The sequence below is a fragment of the Phacochoerus africanus genome, chromosome X (assembly GCF_016906955.1).
Source record: "Phacochoerus africanus isolate WHEZ1 chromosome X, ROS_Pafr_v1, whole genome shotgun sequence".
NCBI classification, from domain to species: domain Eukaryota; kingdom Metazoa; phylum Chordata; class Mammalia; order Artiodactyla; family Suidae; genus Phacochoerus; species Phacochoerus africanus.
In genome coordinates, this window is record NC_062560.1 from 6,099 (window position 1) to 27,580 (window position 21,482).

Consider the following 21,482-nt stretch of genomic DNA (forward strand, 5'->3'; position numbering starts at 1 on the left):
GCTTTCAGCAGCCGAAGGATGAGGGGACATTTCAGAAGATTTACACAAGGTGAATCAGAGGGCTGACTGTCCCATCTAATTAGCGAGATATACGTTGTCCTGTGGCTATTTGGAGAAACAAATAATTATGATGAAATCCTAAATTCACAATGTGTTCCAGGACATGCACTCCAAGGGAGGCTGAAATCACCATTTTGCACTTTTGCAAATTACAGATAGTTTAAAAAAAAAAAAAAGAAAGTAAAGAAAACTATTTTCACCAGCGAGGTAATCTGAGAGCCCTGCTAGGTTTGGACTCACCAGGCTGAAAATGTATCAACAAAATAAGCCAGCGGCGATCAATGATTATTTCTGACACTTACCATTATACTGTCCTTCTAAGACGATGCCTTTAAAAATGCCTCCATGGAAATCTCCGTAATTTCTTTTCCATCTCAGCACATGTTTCTCTGTTAAAACAGAAAGAGAGAAAACAATCCACTCAGTAAAAGAAGTAGTGCCCCTGTTTCAAAACCTATATTACATTCCTCTTAACCTTACTTTTTCTTTTCTTCTCTCTCTCTCTCTCTCTCTCTTTTTTTTTTTTTTTTATGGGCACACCTGTGGCATATGGAAGTTCCCAGGCTACGGGTTGAATCAGAGCTGCAGCTGCAGGCCTAGGCTATGGCCACAGCAGCACAAGATCTGAGCCATTATCTGTGACCTAAGCCACAGCTTCTGGCAACACCAGGTACATAACCCACGGAGCAAGGCCAGGGATCAAACCTGCATCCTCATGGGTACAAGTTGGGTTCTTAAACCCATGGAGCCACAGTGGGAACTCCTAAGCTTTCTTTTGGGTGGTTTTAAGGACTAGCTGGTAGTGAGTTGCATAGGGTAATTCTTAACTGATTCCCTAAGAATTCAAGCAACACACATCAAGAGAGGACACCTACATGGTGGTGGCAAAATGTGGATTTTCTTTTCAATGACATGATTCCACATGTGTTTTGAGAGTTCAGATTAAATTGAGGCAGTTGGAGATTACCAATAAATTTTCATTGAAGAGGAATAATCAATGTAGTCTATGTTTATGCTTGATCTAATTTATTTAAATTAAGATTTTTTTTTTGGTCTTTTTTAGGGCCTCACCCAAGGCATATGGAGGTTCCCAGGCTAGAACCACCAGCCTACACCAAAACTCATGGCAACACCGGATCATTAACCCACTGAGTGAGGCCAGGGATTGAACCTTTGCCCTCATGGATGCCAGTCAGGTTCGTTTCCACTGTGCCACAAGGGAACTTCTACTTAAATTGAGAATTTTATTTGATTTACGTAGATACATGTCTATTCTTTTTCCAATACTTTTCCCATATAGGTTATCTCAGAAGATTGGGTCGCGTTCCCTGTGCTCTACAGTAGGTCTCTGCTGACCAGCCCTAAGAATTTTAAACCCTTGAAGAATTTAATTTGTGACAGCCAATCAACATGGTAGCGGGCACTGGTTTGCAAGCACTGATTCTCAGGCTGTGGAGATCTTTTTTTTTTCCCTTAGAGAAGTGGGTCAGATGGAGAAGATCCAACACTGCCCACTCTCTCAGCTCTCCTGCGACAAAACTAGCCTCTATTTGATGAGTCGTCATCTCAGGACCATTCGGCACTTTTCTTGTCACATCACTATGGAATCTTCTCTTTAAAGGGTGACTCTGAAGGAACTCTGCTTCTTCCCGCTCATAAGGGAAGATCTCAAGAAAGCGAGTGACCCCTTTTGGGACACTGAACAGACTCCCATAGATGCTTCATGTTTTATGTCTCTAGGAAGGACAGTAAGCTGGGAAAGAGTATACATCAGTGAACACATTTCAACCCATGCGGAGTATCAGGATCAAGGACATAAGGTGTTCGGGTTTCATAGCTCACAATTCAGCCCAGAATTCAATTCTTGGAAGGTAGGAACATATTCTAATTATGTTTTTGATTACTCACAACACCTAGCACATTTAGTCATTATTTAATACATCTTTTTTTTTTTTTTTTGGTGTTTAGTGCCAAACCTATAGCATACAGAAGTTCCTGGGCTATGGGCAGAATTGGAACAATGGCTGCCAACTACATCACAGCCATGGCAATGCAGAATCTGAGTCACATCTGCAACCACCACACAGCTCATAGCAACCCCAGACCTTAACCCACCATGTGAGGCCAGATATGGAACCCACATCCTCAGGGATACTAGTCAGATTCATTTCCTCTGAGCCACAGCAGGAACTCCTATATATCGTTGATTAAAATAAATGTGTGGGAGTTCTCTGGTAGGCTCAGTGGGTCAAGGGTCCAGCGTTGTCTCTGCAGTGGTTCTCGTCACTGCTGTGGAGTAAGTTCCATCCCTCGGCCAGGAACTTGTGCGTGCTGCAGATGTGGACATATATATATATATATATATTTGAAAATGAATATAAAAGGACCAACAATCAGGGAGTTCCTGTTGTGGCTCGGTGAGTAATGAACCTGACTAGTATCCATGAAGATGGGGGTTCGATCCCTGGCCTCATTCAGTGGGTTAAGGATCTGGCATTGCTGCAAACTGTGGTGTAGCTCACAGATACTGCACAGATCTGGCATTGTTTGTGGCTGTGGTGTAGGCTGGAGGCTGTGTCTCCAGTTCAACCCCTAGCCTGGGAACTTCCAAATCCCTCAGGTGCAGCCCTAAAAAGCCGGAAATGGGGGATAGGGAGACCAACAATCCAAACTACATTCTTTATAGCTGACCCTACAGTCATGCAGACGAATTAATTACATTTTACATGACATTCCTATTTTTTGGGGGGGGGGGTGGCCACATTTGTGGCATGCCCATGTTTCTGGGCCTGGGATTGAACCTGTCCCAGAGCAATGACAATGCCGGTTCTTTAACTTGTTTTTCCACCAGGGAACTCTGTGTACGTGTGCTTTGTAGGTGCACAAGTTAGGTGGAAATATCAATCAGTATTTGCATGAGTCTCCTTTATTTGCAAATCTGATACTGACGGAACCATATATTGGCCTCTGATGGTATTTAGCAAACACATGTCAGGATTATTTCCACCTGCTCTGCTTGCCCATCTCACCATCTCCAGGTCTCTTCCTGGACCTGCATCACCATCACCATAGATTCTGTAGCCAAACAGGACCCTGTGGGGCGTCCAGGGGAGACACCCTCCCCATATTCTCGGCTGTAGCTTCTCTCTGGAGCCCTAAGATAACAGCATCTCATGCATATTACCTGAGTGGGTTTTTTTTTTTTTTTTTTTTTGGCAGGGGGGTTGTTTGTTTTGTTTGTTTGTTTTTAGGGCTGAACTCACAGCATATGGGAGGTTGCAGGCTAGGAGTCGAATCAGAGCTGTAGCTGCCAGTCTGCACCACAGCCACAGCTACACTGGATCCGAGCCGCATCTGCAACCTACGTCACAGCTCATGGCACCACCAGATCCTTAAGCCACTGAGCAGGGCCAGGGGTCGAACCCACATCCTCATGGATACTAGCCTGGTTCCGTACGGCTAAGGCTTGCGCCACAGCAGGAATTCCTCCTGAGTTTTTCAGATATGAAAAGCACCCCAAAGAGAAGAAATGAACCCCTTGATGACTCTGAGCTCTTAGACCTCAGAGCAACTGGCACCAAAAAATGTGAATCCCTGGGACCTCGCCCCTGTAGCTTATGATCAACCAATCAGAGGACTGCGCACGAGCTGATCTCATACCCTGGGACCCCCTCCCTCATCTGGCCTCTGGAAATGCTTTGCTGGAACCCTTTAGGGAGTCTGGAGTTAGGGGGGCACAAGCCACCTGTCTCTCCACATGGGCCTGCAATCAACCTCTCTCTGCTCCAAACACCAATGTTTGGTTTGTTTGACCTCATTCAGCGCCGGGTACAGGAACTTGTACTCAGTAGCAATTCTATTTCTCCTGCTATGCCCGGTGACATACATTCTAACTTTTTTTTTTTAATGTCTTCTCAAAGCATAGCCATCCACGTGTGACGTCACAACCCAACAGCTGGCTTTTTGTATTAGAAACCCCCAAACACCGGAGTTCCCCTCGTGGCTCAGCGGAAACAAATCTGACTAGTATCCATGAGGACGCAGGTTTGAACCCTGGCCTCGCTCAGTGGGTTAAGAATTTGGTGGTGCTGTGAGCTGTGGTGTAGGTCACAGACACAGCTCAGATGTGGTGTGGCTGTGGCTGTGGCTGTGGTGCAGGCCAGTGGCTACGGCTCTGATTTGACCCCTAGCCTGGGAACCTCCATATAATGCAGATGGGGCCCTAAAAAGACAAAAAAAGAAAAGAGAAAAGAAACTCCCAAGCACTAAAGAGGCACAGAAGGGCAGTGGCTTTTGATTACACTCATATGTGATGTCATTTTGCTGTTAATTATTGATATCAAGAGAGAATGCTAATCACCAATACGCCTATGCTCAAATAATCACATTTTCATTTTTCTCATTTGTTTGTTGCTGCATGGTTCAATGGGGGCCCTCAGGCTATTAATAAGCCTTACTTCATGCATCTGAACCTAGATGATACTTCTTGCAACTAATAAGATATTTCCATGGTAAAAGTCTATTTCTCTAGGAGTTTCCATTGTGGTGCAACAGAAACAAATTCGACTAGTATCCACGAAAATGCAAGACAGCCAGAGCAACCAGAGCAACACAGAATCCGAGCTGCCTCTGCGACCCACACCATGGCTCATGGCAATGCCAGATCCTTAACCCATGGAGCAAGGCCAGGAATCAAACCTGCAACCTCATGGTTCCTAGTCAGATTCGTTTCTGCTGTGCCATGACGGGAACGCCCCCCAAAATTTTTAAAATATATATACCGTACATTAAAAAAAGAAATTACAGTTTCTCATTTGTCTGCACGTAAAACAGTACCCTACTGTATACAGATCATTCGTAAAGACTTACACTCTACTTAATCATTTACTGATTCAACTGTAAAAGCATCTTCTAAAAATAGACATCACTCGTGATGACTGATATGAAATCGTCAAGGCAAACCCGTATTTATGTATTGCCCATATATTAGCAAAGGTTATCCTAAAATTCTGAGGTCATTCTGTTGGAATCTGAGCATCCAGAGACTACATGACTCAAAGCATACAGACCTGAGGAGGGATATCAGATGCGGTTGCTAAGAAGGATCTATTCCACGCTAAGACGATGCATGGGGGAAGCTTCTGCACAGGATTTCATCTTTACGGCACAAGACGTGGGGTGTGACACACACGTTCACAGCCATTCCAGATGCACCCTGGGTACTCGGTCAAGAAGATACCTGGAACATAAGATAAAAGGATTTCACTATTTTCATAAAAGACACCACTGATGGAGCATTGACTTTTTTTTCCCCTTTGTCACGGCCACACCCACGGCACATGGAAGTTCCCAGGCTAGGGGTAGCAAGGGAGCTGCAGCTGCCAGCCGACACCACGGCCACAGCCACACCAGATCTGAGCCACATCTGCGACCGACACCACAGCTCACAGCAACACCAGATCCTTGACCTCCTGAGCAAGGCCAAGGATTGAGCCAGCATCCTCACAAAGACCATGTCGGGTCCTTAACCCCCCAAGGCACAATGGGACCTCCTGACTTTGCAATTCAGTATGAATGTGATCTTATTCCCTGCTCTCCAAACAACTGAGTGTAAATAAACACGGTCTAGAAATTCTAAATTATTTCAGTTCATGCATAGAGGTGGAACCCAGGCTTTGAATGAGAGAGGAGGAGAGGAGAGAAATTCCAGGAGTTCCTTGGTGGTGCAGCACATTAAGGATCCAGCCTGGTCACTGCAGAGCTTGGGTTCCATCTCTGGCCTGAGAATTCCCATATGCCATGGTGCCGGAAGGAAGGAAGGAAGGAAGGAGGAAGAAAAGAAGGAAGGAAAAAAGGAGGAAGGGAGGGAGGGAAGGAGGAAAAAGAGTAATTCCAAAGACGAATGCAGCACAGTCTTTGCCTTCAAGGAGCCTATGGTTCCCCAGGAGGAAAGGGACAGACATCAAAGCCATTTAGATAAAACTGCAGGGTCAGGGATCAAGTCCTCTCTCATGGATCAAGGAGGAGAGGCAGGCGTTGCTCAGAAGAGGTGGAAGGTCAGGGAAACTCTCAGGAGGGGGCTTTGAAGATGGCACCGAGCGAAGGAGAGAAGGCCCCTTGTTGTCAAGGGCACCAAGAGGTGGAAGCTACAGCAGACCCTCCAGGATGCTCAGAATGTCTGTGCCAGGATTACAGCTGAGGGTTCCCAAGGGTTTTCATGTCACTCATGCTTAATGTCTGCAACCAGTCGTGGGCACAGACCTACACACAAACCCAGGAAAACATACACTTATTTTGAAACCTCAAGCTCTTTCCGAGGTATTGCAATTTTTTAAAAACGCTACTCTCGGCCATCATATTTATTGCATTTTCTTCTGAGTCGCTTCTGCTCAATTTCTCAAAGAAAAATGGGTTAAAGGCATTTAACTTTGAGAGAATTTCCATGAGGAGCTAAAAAGAAATAAAACAAAATGCATGCTCAGATAAGAAGAGTACTGATCTCTACGACCTTTATATAGGTCGTATATACATCTGGATATTTCTAGATGTATATACGAAGGTCCCGATTCATATAAATCACCTGACTTTGCACCCTCATTTATCTAATTCAGATTTTATCTCCTTTCTCTCCAACCGAACAATCTTCCAAACCACGTCCATTTTTGAAGAGATGCATATTTCATAAAACATCTTTTTCTGTCTTGGATTTGCTCCCCATTGTATGCAATGATCCGACTGTTTAATGTTCAGCATTAGGAAAATCCATGGAGAAAAAAAATTTCCTTAGAATGAAAAAAGAGTCCCTTAAAGTATGTGTAATCACTTTTACACAATTCTACTCCTCCTGAATCATTCCAGAATTCTAATGAACTCTCAAGAAATTCATTTCTGGTCCACGTGGCTAATTTTGACCCAAATCTCTGCAATAAAATTAAAAAGTGCTAGAATCAACATTCAAGGAGCAGTAGAAACAAACAGTACTGCAGACTTGATTTATGGCTTTTATGTAAGACTTTCAACAATTAAGGGCCAAAATCGTTAAACTTCCTAAAAAAATGCATCCCTCTAGTTTTCTAGGCATGGACTAAAATGGGAAATTTGACCAAGCTTTTCCATGCCACGGTCTTTAAAAAAAAAAATAAAAAATGGTAAAAATCCTAGGGAGGTGAACACAGGCAAAGACGATTTTACAAGATGAAGAAATAAATCACGTAAGTTTGCTGACTGAGCCACATATTTCAGATTGCAAACCTGATCCTGATGGAACGAGGCGTTCACATCCGATGGTGTTTAGCGCACTTGTCAGGAATGTCTACACCTACCCCCCTTGCCTACCTCTCTGTCTCTGGATCTCTTCCTGGTTCTCTTCCTAGGCCCTCGTCAAGATTTTCAACAGAGATTCTATAACCCAGCAGGAGCCTATGGGCCTCCTGGAAGCTTGAAGTGGGGGAGGGGGAGGAACATGCACTGAAGAAGCAAAAGTCTCAGAAAAGTTAACCTAAGGATAAAAAGATGGGAGCAGAAAGCCAGAAGGGAGAGTTTCGGAATTCAAGGAAGGCTAAAGCATTTTTTTTTCCTTATTAAGAGTCCCAGAGTCCTCTCAAGGCATAAATGGGGCAGGGGTTGCCCTTTTTTTTTTTTTTTTTTTCATTTGTGGCCACCCCATGGCATATGGAGTTCCCAGGCCAGGGATCAGATCCAAGCCATGGTCTTCACCTAAGCCATGGCTGTGGCAATGCCAGAGTCTTAAGCCACTGTGCCAGGCAGGGGATCGAACCTGACCCCACTGCATCCCAGTGGGAGCTCCCCCAAACAGGATTTTGCAGAGATGATTGAATGCCTGAGAAGGTCTTGATGATGAATATGTCAGACTGGTTTCAGAAAGAAATTCCCTATCAACAAGAGAGTACAGAAGGTTACAAGAATGCTCATCTTTTAAAGTCTATCCATTGCCTTATAATCACCAGAAAATAACACATTCCTGGGAGTGTCAGAGATATGACGACGTGGCATCTGATAATGGTGACCTACCGCCTCCATGTCTGATTATTCTTTCTTTGATAAAGTACCTAAGATATAACCCCAATGTCTTCTTTTGGCCACACCCAAGGCATGCAGAAGTGCCCAGGTCAGGGATCGAAACCATGCCACCGCAGTGACAATGCCAGGTCCTTAACCACTCAGCCACCAGGGAACTCCTACTGCCCCAACTTCTCACAGTTACTTCCTTGGCTTGCTCTCTTTCCAAAAGGATGCCAGGTCCCATCCAATATCGTATTCCCAGCGCCCCTCAAAGAGTGTCAAACCTTCTCCCTTTCCCCAGTCTCTATCACCACGGGATCTTAATTTACATTCTTAGCTTCACGCCTTCCCTGTCTTCCTCCACTGCAACCTGCCTCCATCACATTCATTACTGCAAAGCTGACATTCCAGGAGGGATCCCATTCTGTGAAAGCCTGGACGTGGCTCTCTGCAGCCTACACAGTAACATCTATTGGCCTGACCCAGCTTGGGTTCCACCACCCAGAATGCCCTGATTTCGATGTAAGTCTCTACACACAGCAACCCACACTTGAGACAGGTCTCAACCCATCCCTCCACACAACAGCAGGTGCACTCATCTTGACCCCCTGTCCCCATTGCGCTTCTAACAAAATCTTCTGCATCCTCTGCTGGAGCTCACAGGCTCCCTCCTTAGGCAAAGCTCTGGGGAGAGTCTTGTTTGCAAGATGCATTAACACCCTCCTTTAGTCCCCTTCCGCAACGCATCAAGAGCACGGAGCAAAAGTGAGGATCCTTCAAGATCGAGGTACCAAAGTCTGTGGTTTGCATCCAAGGATCCCTCTCATCCTCTCCATCTCTCACTTCCTCTCCTCTCTCCTGCTCCAGAAAGCCACCTGTGTGATCAGCCTCAAGAGAAGGTCCATGTGACAAGAAACGGAAGCTCTCTGCTGATGGCCACACGCGGGAAGCTCTCCGACGCCTGCATCAAACTGCATCCACCTGGGGTCAGCATCCTGAGAGGCCCACCCCAGAACCACCCAGCTGGTCAGCTCTTGAATTCCTGACATATAGGAAACGTGTGCGATAATAAATACGTCAGTCCAGGGTGATTCTTTAAGCAGCTGTAGACAACAACGGAAGTGTTGCAAGGGACACGAGGAGGAAAAAAGATTCCAGTAGGGGAAAAAAAAAAAAGAGAGAGTCTAGATTCCCAAAGTCTGTGTGTATCGCCTCCTCATGGAATGTGTGACATGGTAGCCTTGGAGAGTATGTATTTTTAGGGATTATTTTATCTTCTCTACCACGACTAGCAGCATGCTTGGAATCTAATCAATGCTGTTTTTTGGTTTTTGGTTTTTTTTATCTTTTTAGGGCAGCCTATGGATGTTCCCAGGCTAGGGATCGAACTGGAGCTGCAGCTTCCAGCCTACACCACAGCCACAGCAATGTGGAATCCGAGCCTCGTCTGCAACCTACACCACAGTGCACGGCAACGCTGGATCCTTAACCCACTGAGCGAGGCCAGGGATGGAACCCACATCCTCATGGATACTGGTTGGGTTCATAACTCACTGAGCCCCCATGGGAACTCTCAATGTTTCTACGTCCTGCAGCATCTGGCAGGGGGACCTTCTCAAAATAAGATGGGAACACATGGTTATCGAATGGATGAATGAATGCCTGTCCACTCCCAGCTTCTCAGTCTCTACAGGAGGAATACCGCCACTCAGCCTGGAACGCCCAGACCATCACTGAGGTTGAAAGTGTCCTTCAATGCCTGGAATGGGAAACAGTAGGCTGCCTTCAAGTTCCTCTAATGCTTTGAATTACAAGCTCAGCATGTGAGGCCATGGAGGAATAAATAACATTCAGCCTATCGATGCGGTTTTATGATGGTTATTATTCATCTTTACACCCCTCCCAGGCCATAGCACATGGGAGATGCCAAATAAATAGGCATGGGCTTGCATGGACCGGGAACCTGAAAACAGAAACCTAACCCATCCATCACGGGAGCAAGAAAAAACGCCAAAAGCAAATGACGGGACCCCAGAGGTTTTAAGGCCACCTTCTGAACCGGAAAGACCAAAACAGGAGGGGGCGCTCGAAAGGTCAGAGAGGACGTGCGTGGAAATGCAACCTGAAATGGCTGGAAAGGGGTCCCCCAGGTGGGACCCACAGATTAGCAGCCGCAAGTTCATGTGGGAACGTGTTGGGTACCATCTTGGATCTGCTGATTCAGAAACCAGGAAGGGTGGCTGTGTTTCGCAAGCCCCACCCCACTCCACAGGGGACAGGAATGCTCCATTTGAAGATTTAGGACTTAACGTCCCCTTCCAGGAATGGTCGTCCCAATAGTATGATTTGGAAAAGGGCAGAGGCAAAATGGATGGGAACTGACACTCCCCCCCCCCGCCCCCCCCGCCCACGCCATGGCCATAAAGACCAAGCACTGTGGCCACACCAGGAGACCCGAAGCCAGCTCTTTGATGCAGCTGTCACTTTGGGCTGCTCAGCACTGGCTCTGACCTGCACACTTTTGTGTCCCCCAGTGCCTCCTGGCCCCCACCATCCCTTCCAGCTGTTTCACCCCCTCCCCATGGGAAGGTCTAGCTTCCTCTGGAAAATCATCCTTGAACTGAACCTAAGGTAGGTCCCTCTTCAGAAGCCTCCCATTATTCCAGCCCTACAAACAGGGACCGAGCCACCTGTATTAAAGGAATGAGGTCCCACACCCTTACGTCATTCCCTGGAACCGCCTCCAGCCTCCAGCAGACCAGACCTCATCCTCCACGATGGAGATACTGTCTCTTCCTCATCACCCCCCCCATGGGAAGTCCACTGCTCCCCAGGCCACAAGCTCTCAGCACCCTGTGTATTCAACCCTACAATCATGCTTCTAAAGGTTCAGACGTTTGAGCCGACGGGGAGATTTTTATTATTTTACTTTATTTTATTTTTATTATTTTTTGTCTTTTTGCCTTTTCTAGGGCGACACCCACAGCATATGGAGGTTCCCAGGCTAGGGGTCCAATCGCAGCTGTAGCCACCGGCCTACACCAGAGACACAGCAACGCAGGATCTGAGCCGTGCCACGGCTCACAGCAACGCCGGATCCTTAACCCACTGAGCGAGGCCAGGGATCGAACCCGCAACCTCACGGTTCCTAGTCAGATTGGTTAACCACTGCGCCACGATGGGAACACCGACGGGGAAATTTTTAAAAGCTCCCATTCATCCACTTTGATAAAGGTCAAGAGATATACCCCCGTGGGGAAAAGACAGAGGAGCTGAGTGTAAGGGGACAGGGTGTGCCCTTGTCCACTCCAGCAGGGGAAAGACGAAAACATTTGCTCTTTTGCTTAACTGTTTGTGACCCATGAGCTAGAAGTGGAAGAGGAGCGAGGCCAAGACGGAAGGGGGGAAGCGGATGCTACCTCCCGCCACCTCTCCATTCAGCGCAATTTCGACTTTCTAACCTAAACGCTGCGCCCAGTGCTTTACGATCCAGACTGCCGCCGGGCTAGCTGTCCCTGGGGGAAGGGGGCAATCCCTCCAGATTTGTTTTCGGTGACACCGTTCCGTGTGGGAAACACCCCCTTCCCCATTTGTCCCCGACGTTCCTTCAGGTGACGGTGGTGTTTATTCAGAAAATCCACAGAGCACGGGGTAGGGCTAATCAGGGTTTAAAATGAGCGGTATTCACATCGAGAGTCTTAATTACAATGATCACGGTTCTTGAATCATGCAGCCTTTGAGTTTGGAAAGCGCCTGGAGGCTGGTCCAACCCGCTCATTTCACAGCGGAGGGGCAGGCATCTGTTACCCTTCCAAGGATTGTGATTAAAAAGGGGGACCCAGGGAGTTCCCGTCGTGGCTCAAGGGTTACAAACCCAACTAGTATCCATGAAGACATGGATTCCATCCCTGGCCTCACTCAGTGGGTCAGGGATCCGGTGTTGCTGTGAGCTGTGGTGCAGGTGGCAGGCACGGCTCGGATCTGGCATTGCTGTGGCTGTGGTATAGGCTGGCAGCTGTAACTTCAACTCAACCCCTAGCCTGGCAACCTCCATATGCTGCAGGTGCGGCCCTAAAAAGACAAAAAGGTGGGGGGAACCCCAGGAGTTCCCACTGTGGCTCAGGGGGTTAAGAACCCGACTAGTACCCATGAGGATGCAGATTCGATCCCTGGCCTCGCTCAGTGGGTTAAGGATCCAGCGTTGCCGTGAGCTGTGGTGTAGGTCACATATGTAGCTCAGATCTGATGTTTTGTGGCCGTGGTGTAGGCCGGCAGCTGCGGCTCTGATCCGACCCTTAGCCTGAGAACTTCCATATGCTGCGGATATAGCCATAAAAAGGAAAATTTTTTTAAAAAGCTGGGGAGACAGGGGGGTAGAATCCAGAGTTCCCTGGTGACACAATGGGTTAAGGATTCTGCTTTGTCACTGCAGGGGCTCAAGCTGATGTCGGTGGTGCAGGCTCAATCTCTGGCCAGAGAACTTCCATGTGCGAAGGGGGCAGCCAAAAAAAAGGGGGGGTATTCCACCCCGGAACATGTGATGCTGTGACAGGAGGCAGCGGCATCATTGACATCTGGATAAAAGAGAGGTGATCTCTGAAGCCAATCTCTTCCCCCAAGCCCCAACCCCACCCATGAAGGAATGTACGGGAGAAACAGGACAAGGCACAGGCATAAAGCTGGGTGAGGGGTCCACGCAGACCCCAGCACGACCCCAGGCTGGCCGCCGCACTGCAGATGAATCCTCTAGAGTGTGGCTTGGTGTTTGAGAACCCTTGGGCTGCCCTAAGGGACAACCATAAACATGAGGGTTTCAAACAATAGGAATTTGTTCTGGAGGCCACAGGTCCTAAATCAATATGTCCCAAGGCCTCCGTCCCTTCCAAGGCTCAGGGGCCGGTCCTTCCTGCCTCTTCACATTCAGGTGGCTGCTGGCCCTCCGGGGTATCCCTTTGTCCAACCGCTGCCTCTGCACTCAGGCCGATGCTTCCTCCTCTTCGCTGCCTTCCCTGTGTCTCCCACATGTCTGCCCACGTCTTCATGTGGCGTTTTCCCTCTAACAAGGCCACCCGACATCCCGGAGGAGAGCCCACTTGCACGACCTCCGCTCAACTGCACCTGCAGACACTCTACTTCCTATTAACATCAGAATCTGGAATCTTGGGGATCAGGACTGCCTCCTAAAGTTCAGAAAAACAATTTGTTTCACCCCCACTGGGTTGATCTGTCAAATGAGATGGCTGGACTCTAGGAATTGTTAGCATTAGCTTCTAGTGTTAAACCGGAAGAGAAATAGAATGAGAAAATTCTCTCATTCTCTCTCTCTCTCTCTCTCTCCTCTCTCTCTCTCTCTCTCTCTCACACACACACACACACACACATACACACACACACATGCTCATGTGGAATGTGGAATTGTGGAACTGGAACACTCTGAATACTGGCTGGATGTGCTCACTTTCAAGCAGGGATTTTATCATCATGCAAAGACCCCCTTCTCCAAGAGGGAGGCTAGCATGTGTACTGTCTGCAGAATTCTCCTGCACACAGGCACCCACCAGAAATGTCACAAAACCTGCCACCACCCTGTACGTGGGGGCAGTTTGCAGACAGGCATCCATTAAAACCTGTTTGCATTCATTGCCAAATAAATGGACTTTTCCTTGTTTCTTTCTATTTTGCTGCAGCCCAGCTTCTTCACCTCCTTCCTTGCAGATCACACTTCTTTTAAATCTGTTCCATTCATTCCTTTGAATATGTTAGCTGGGGCATCAACGTATGAAAACATAGCCAAGTCTTGGAGTTCCACTGTGGCACAGTGGGTGAAGAATCCGACTGCAGCAGCTTGGGTCACTACAGGGTTGCGAGTTCAATCCCTGGTCCCGCCCAGTGGGTTAAAGGATCCAGCCTTGCAGCAGCTGCAGGCTAAGTCACAGCTGTGGCTCAGATTCAATCCCTGACCAGGGACCTTCCATAGGCTGTGGATGCAGTCATAAAATTTAAAATATACATATGTATATAAATCCAAGTGTTAAAAATGCAGAAAAGGAAGAGTAAGACATTTATATTTATGAACTATGAAATGATACAATGAAATACTATTGTAGCCAAACATAAATACTGCAGAAATGTGTATAGAAGAAAGAATAGCTTCCATCTTCACCACCCAATTTTACAGAATCAAACTCTCTTTTTCTTTTTTGCCACACCCACCCCACACGAAAGTTCCAGGACCAGGGCTCAAACCCACACCACAGCGCTGACCAGAGCCACAGCAACAGCAACACCAGATCCTCAACCCACTGAGCCACCAGGAACCTCCCCAGAACCAAACTCGTAAGTATGAGCTACTTCGTTTCACCCAGACTTTTAGGAACAAGTAGGGAGGCGATAGCAGCAGTTTAAATGAAGCAACAGACTGCTGTTTGGGGACCATCTGAATAAAAATCACTATTTTTGCATAATCCCTTTATCATAAAAAAATGGAGAACGTGCCCACTTATCATAGAAATTGAAAACGCTAATCCCAAGCAATCTATTCTACAGCCATTTATGATAAATCTTAACACTGCCTTCTTTGGGGTGACTGATAGGAAAACTCAGCCTCTGAGGTTTACCATATACATCTCTCAAAAACACATCTTTCCCTGCAAACCAACCTGTATGCATTCATGGAATATTAAAGCTTCTTATTTTTCCTGCTGTGTAGCACTTGGAACTATATCTGGTCACTTATGATGGAGCAGGATCATGTGAGAAAATGCATGTGTGACTGGGTCACCCTGCTGTACAGTAGAAAATTGACAGAACACTGTAAACCAGCTATAACGGGAAAAAAAATCATTTAAAATAATAATAATAATAAAACTTCTTATTTTGTTGAAGAATCTAATGTTCATCATTCAATGCAACAGTTTAGAAAATATAACACCATTTTCAAGGAGTCTGAAATTCTCCACGTGGTGCAATCCTGCCGTTTGCTTCAATGCCAATAATTTCTCAATAACTGACAGGTCTCCCCAATTTGTGCTCATCTGTAGAGCTGTGAGTCATACTCAGAGCATCAAATGTTCAAATTCTGGCTCCCCATCTAGGGAGCTTTCAATTGCAATGCAATTTTGCTCAATTTTAGATAAGCTAGCTGCATTTCGCTCAGCACTTTGTTCTCAAAGATACTTATCGGGAGGATTTTTCTGTTCTGGCTTTCTCTTTTTATTTGCTCTAAAGCACTCCCCTATATAAATCAACTCCATCTTTCTTTTTGATAAAGTGCATGATAATGCTATCCCCCCAAATCACCCTCATTCTCATTACAACTGATACGATTCAAGAAGTCAACTCCTCGTATGAAAAAGAGCTTCCTAAATAATACAGTTACTACCTCTCACTGTTTGCCCAATTTCTCTGATCATGCCCAGCACACGTAATGGACTAACAGAATCCCAAAGACAATGAAATTTCCTGTGTAAAACCTCCTTTTTTTTTTTGTCTTTTCTTTTTAGAACTGTACCTATAGCAGGTGGAGGTTCCAGGGCTAGGGGTCAAATGGAAATTGTAGCCACTGGCCTACACCATGGCCATAGCAACACCAGATCCAAGCTGCATCTACAACCTACACCAAACTCACGGCAACACTGGATCCTTAATGCACTGAACCTGCATCCTCAAGGATACTAGTCAGATTTGTTTCTGCTGAGCCACGACAGGAAATCCTAAAACTTCCCATTTTGAAACAGAAGTCCTTTACCATATGACCCAGAAATCCCACTCCTTGGCATCTATCCAGATAAAACTCTAATTTGAAGTGCCCTTGCACCCCTACATTCATAGCAGCACTATTCACAGTAGCCAAGACATGGAAATAACCTAATGTGCATTGAGGGGTGAATGGATTAAGAAGATGTGGTACAAATACACAAAGGAATACTACTCAGCCATGAAAAAGAACAAACTAATGCCACTGGCAACAACATACATGGACCTAGAGATTCTCATACTACGTGAAGTCATTCAGACAGAAGACAAATACCACATGATATCACTTCTATGTGGAATCTAAAATATGGCACAAATGAACCTTTCTATACAACAGAGACAGATTCACAAAAATAGACAATAGACCTGTGGTTGCCAAGGGGGAGGGAGAGGGAGTGGGATGGATGGGGAGTTTGGGGGTGGTAGATGCAAACTATGACATTTTGAATGGATAAGCAATGAGGTCCTGCTGTCCAGCACAGGGAACTCTATCCAGTCTCTTGGGATAGAACATGATAGAAAATAATATGAGAAAAAGAAGGTATATATATGTATGACTGTGTCACTTTGCTGTACAGCAGAAATTGGCACAAGACTGAAAATCCACCAAACTTCAGTTAAAAAAAGAGAGAGAGAGAGATCCTCCACTGGGATGGATTTTTTTTCCCCCAGAGGCATCTAGAAGCTTGAGGAAAAGCACTAAGCATGGGACAATGCACAGGGCAACCACTTACAAAAAGGATTCACCAGCCTCAATATCCAGAGGGCCAAAGGGAATACATCACTGTATGTGAGAAAAAGGTGTATTCTCGCAACATTGCAACATCGCTGACTACAGGAAATCACTTTTTTTTTTTTGTCTTTTTGCTATTTCTTGGGCCGCTCCCGCGGCATATGGAGGTTCCCAGGCTAGGGGTCTAATCGGAGCTGTAGCCATCAGCCTACGCCAGAGCCACAGCAACGCTGGATCCGAGCCGCGTCTGTGACCTATACCTCAGCTCATGGCAACGCCAGATCCTTAACCCACTGAGCAAGGGCAGGGACCGAACCCGCCACCTCATGGTTCCTAGTCAGATTCGTTAACCACTGCGCCACGACGGGAACTCCAGAAAATCACATTTTAAATATTATACAGCACTGCCTAGATTGCAGAAGTCTCTAAAGCATCCTTCTGTGATAGACGCCAATGATCTTGTACCAATTATGCTTTCATATTCCTAATCTAGGTTACAACGGTTTGGGTTTATCAAGCAGGCTAGCATGTATAGGCACACACAAATATGTGGAGGGGAGATCTTTTTTAAATTTTATTGAAGTATAGTTGAGTGATACTGTGTTCATTTCTGCTGTGCAGCAAAGCGATTCAGATATATATATCTTGACTGGGGTGTTATCTTATGGGGGTGATGGTATTATAATATGTAAAAGTATCAACTGATGACACTGTCCCCCATATATTTACAATGTTACATGTCAGTTACATCTTAAGAGTATTGATATGTATACTTACTTTCTTTTTTATATTCTTTCTCATGATGGTTTATCCCAGGATCCTGAATAATATATTTTCCTGTGCTCTCCAGCAGGGCTTTGTTGTTGTTTATCCATTCTATATATAATCATTTGCATCTGCTCACATGTGGAGGGCACATCTTGCTGTTTCTAGCAAGACTTTTTTTTTTTTCTTTTTTGAAAGATTGGTATGTTATTCCTTTTATTTTGTGCAACAGGCTAAATATCTAATAGGTATCATTTTTCTCCAATATGCAGCCATTTAACCAAAGGGTCTATGCTATCAGGCTGAAGGATGAAATAAACCAGAGAGTCAAAGAATGGTTGCCAGGGGCTCTGAGTCGAGGGAATGGGAAGAGATTGGTTCAAGGGTAAAAATATCTAGTCAGAAGACGGTAAGTTCTGGATCTGAGGCACAGCATGGTGATCTAGTTAAAAATGATGTCTTTTACTCTTGAAAATGATGTCTTTTACACTTGAAAACTACTGAGAGCCGATCTTTCCTATTCTCCCCACCCGAAAGAAAAGGTCATTATGCAGCATGACGGGGGTGTTAGCGTATGGGGGTGATGCTATTACAAGAGGTAAAAGTATCAGCTGATGACATTGTCTACTGTATATTCACAATGTTACACGTCAGTTACATCTCAAGAAAATAAGGATGGGAAAGGAATGAAGCAAAGCAAGAATGATGAGAAACCATCTTGATTAACCAGCTGTCCCTACACTGTCTCTTTTTCTTTTTTTTTTCCAGGGCCACAGGTGTAGCATAGGAACGTTCCCAGGCTAGGGGTCGAACTGTAGGCTACGCCACAGCCATGGCAACTCAGGATCCAAGCCTCATCTGTACCCTACACCAAGAGTTCACAGCAATGCTGGATCCTTTAACACACTGAGCGAGGCCAGGGATGGCACCCTCATCCTCATGGATACTAGTCTGGTTCATAACCCGCTACGCCACAATGGGAACTTCTTAAACTGTCTTATTAATGTAGAGCACGACTTAAAAATGATGTGCAATGGTAATTGTGTAGATCAAGTGGCTAGTGTTCAGTCTTTATGTTTGGAATTTTTCAATAGTAAAATATTCCATAAGACTTCAAGCAAATACAAAAGTTATGGGTTTTTTTTGTTTGTTTGTTTGTTGTCTTTTTAGGGCCACACCCATGGCATATGTAGGTGCCCAGGCCAGGGGTCGAACTGGAGATACAGCCACCAGCCTACACCACAGCCACAGCAATGCCGGATCCTTCACCCACCGAGTGAGGCCAGGGATCGAACCTGCATCTTCATGGATACTAGTCAGATTCGTTTCCGCTGAGCCAAGACAGAAATTCCCAAACATGGTTTTTAAAATCATACAAAAGAAAAAATAGTTCACAAAGTAAAAGAGTATACAGAAAGCCACAAAACAAGTCATGTCGCTTTGATGAAGAATGTAGGCTTTACAAGAAAGGATTTGAAAAGAAGTCACAGGCGCAAAACACTGTAACACTCTACCTGGCAAACAATAAAGAAACTGTGTGTAAACCAATAAGGTTAGAATGCACCCTCACGCCATACACAAAAATAAACTCGAAATGGCTTAAACACTTAAATACAAGACGATACCATTACACTCCCAGAAGAGACCATGGGCAGAACATTCTCTCACGTAAATTGTACACATGTTTTCTTAGGTCAGTCTCCCAAAGCTAAAGAAATAAAAGCAAAAATAAACAAATGGGCCCTCATCAAACCTGTAAGCTTTTGCACAGCAAAGGAAACCACAAACCACATGAAAAGACAACCCATGGAAAAGCATAAAAGATTTACAAACGATGTGATTGACAAGGGCTTAATTTCCAAACTCAAGAAACAGCTCAAACGACTCAATAGCAAAGAAACAACCCAATCAAAAAATGGGCAAAAGACCAAGAAGGACACTTCTCCAAAGACATACAGATGGCCAAGAGACACAGGAAAATATGCTTAGTATCACTAATTAGTACAGAAATGCACATCAAAACTATAATGAGGTACCACCTCACACAAGTCAGAATGGCCATCATTAAAGAGTCTACAAATAACAAATGCTGGAGAGGGTGTGGAGAAAAGGGTGCTGTCTGGCACTGTTGGTGGGCATGCCAATTGGTGCAGCCACTAGAAAGAACAGTATGGAGGTTCCTCAAAAAACTACAAATAGGAGTTCCCTGGTGGCTCAGCAGGTTAAGGATCTAGCATTGTCACTGCTGTAGCTCTGGTTGCTGCTATGGTACAGGTTTGATCCCTGGCCCAGGAACTTCCATATGCTGCAGGTGTGGTCAAAAAAAAAAAATCTAAAAATAGAATTACTACCTATGATCCAACAATCCCACTTCTGGGCATATATCCAGAAAAGACAAAAACTCTAATTTGAAAAGATACATGCACGCCAGTGTTCATAGGGGAACTATTCATAATAGCCTCTTATTCATAATGGAAGTAACCTAGATGTCTACCAACAGATGAATGGATTAAGAAGATGCAGTACATACTTACAAGGGAATATTACTCAGCCATAACAAAGAATGAAATAACTCCACCTGCAGCACCATGGATGGACCTAGAGATTATTACACTAGATGAATTAATTCAGACAGAGAAAGACAAACATTATATAATATCACTTATATGTGGAATCAAAAAAAAAAACAGCACAAGTGAATTTATATGCAAAACAGACTCACAGACATAGGAAACAAACTTATGGTTACCAAAGACAATGGAGGGATAAATTAGGAATGTGGGATTAACAGATATACACTGTTATTTTATATATATATACTATGCATATAAAATAGGTAAACAACAAAGACTACTATGTAGCACAGGAAATTATATTCGATATCTTGTAATAGCCTACAATGGGAAAATGATTAAGTTAAGAATAGGAGTTCCCATCGTGGCTCAGTGATTAATGAATCTGACTAGCATCCATGAGGACGCAGGTTTGATCCCTGGCCTTGCTCAGTGGGTTAAGGATCTGGCGTTGCCATGAGTTTTGGTGTAGGTCTCAGACATGGCTTGGATCCTGCACTGCTGTGGCTGTGGTGTAGGCTGGCAGCAACAGCTCCGAATGGACCCCTAGCCTGGGAACCTCCATGTGCTGTGGGTGCAGCCCTAAAAGGAAAAAAAAAAAAAAGAATAACCTCCTGAAATAATTAATCATGAAAAATAATGTTTATGAAGATTTGCAATAATCATAAAGAGGCTTTTGCTACAATATTGTAGGAAATATTCAAAATGGCACAGATATAGATATATAATATATACATAAACAAAGATATGACTAGAGATAGAAATATAGATATGGATATAATTCAGATATAAATACAAGAAGGAACAATGTAATAAAGGTATAGTTATGGATATCATATGGTTTGATATAGATACTGATAGATATACAGATATAGATGGACTATGCATGCTGATATATATGTACACATATAGTTATACGCATATACACGGATAAGGCTAAAGATCACATATAAGATAGATAACTAGGAGTTCCTATCATGGCTCAGTGGTTAACGAATCCGACTAGGAACCATGAGGTTACAGGTTCAATCCCTGCCCTTGCTCAGTGGGTTAACGATCCGGCGTTGCCGTGAGCTGTGGTGGAGGTCACAGACGCAGCTGAGATCCTGCATTGCTGTGGCTCTGGCGTAGGCTGGCAGCTACAGCTCCGATTCGACCCCTAGCCTGGGAACCTCCATATGCCGCGGGAGCGGCCCAAAGAAATGGCAAAAAGACCAAAAAAAAAAAATTATACAGATCACACATGCTGGAGCATGTGTGGAGAAAAAGGCACCTTCTTACACTGTTGGTGGGAATGTAAACTGGTGCAGCCACTATGGAAAACAGTAGGCAAGTTCCTCAGAAAACTGAATATAGAACTACCATATGATTCAGCAATCCTACTCCTGGGCGTATATTCAGAGAAAACAAAAACACTAATTTTAAAAGATATTTGGACCCCAGTGGTCATAGCAGTGCTATCCACAGTAGCCTAGATATGGAAGCAACCTATACATCCGTCAACAAATGAATGAATAAAGACGTGGTACATATACACAATGGAATATTAGTCAGCCATAAAAAAGAATGAAACA

General features: G+C 45.0%; 1 long non-coding RNA gene across 1 annotated transcript in view; it reads right to left on the reverse strand.

The window, feature by feature from the left end:
* Positions 1-361: 361 nt before the first annotated feature.
* Positions 362-21,482, reverse strand: part of LOC125118803 (uncharacterized) — a 42,016-nt gene continuing 20,895 nt past the window's right edge. Inside the window, exons 2-3 of the long non-coding RNA XR_007132895.1 lie at positions 5,130-5,299; positions 362-449 (exon numbers count right to left, since the gene is read on the reverse strand). This is a non-coding gene — a long non-coding RNA (uncharacterized LOC125118803). The remainder of the gene's footprint in view (positions 450-5,129; positions 5,300-21,482) is intronic.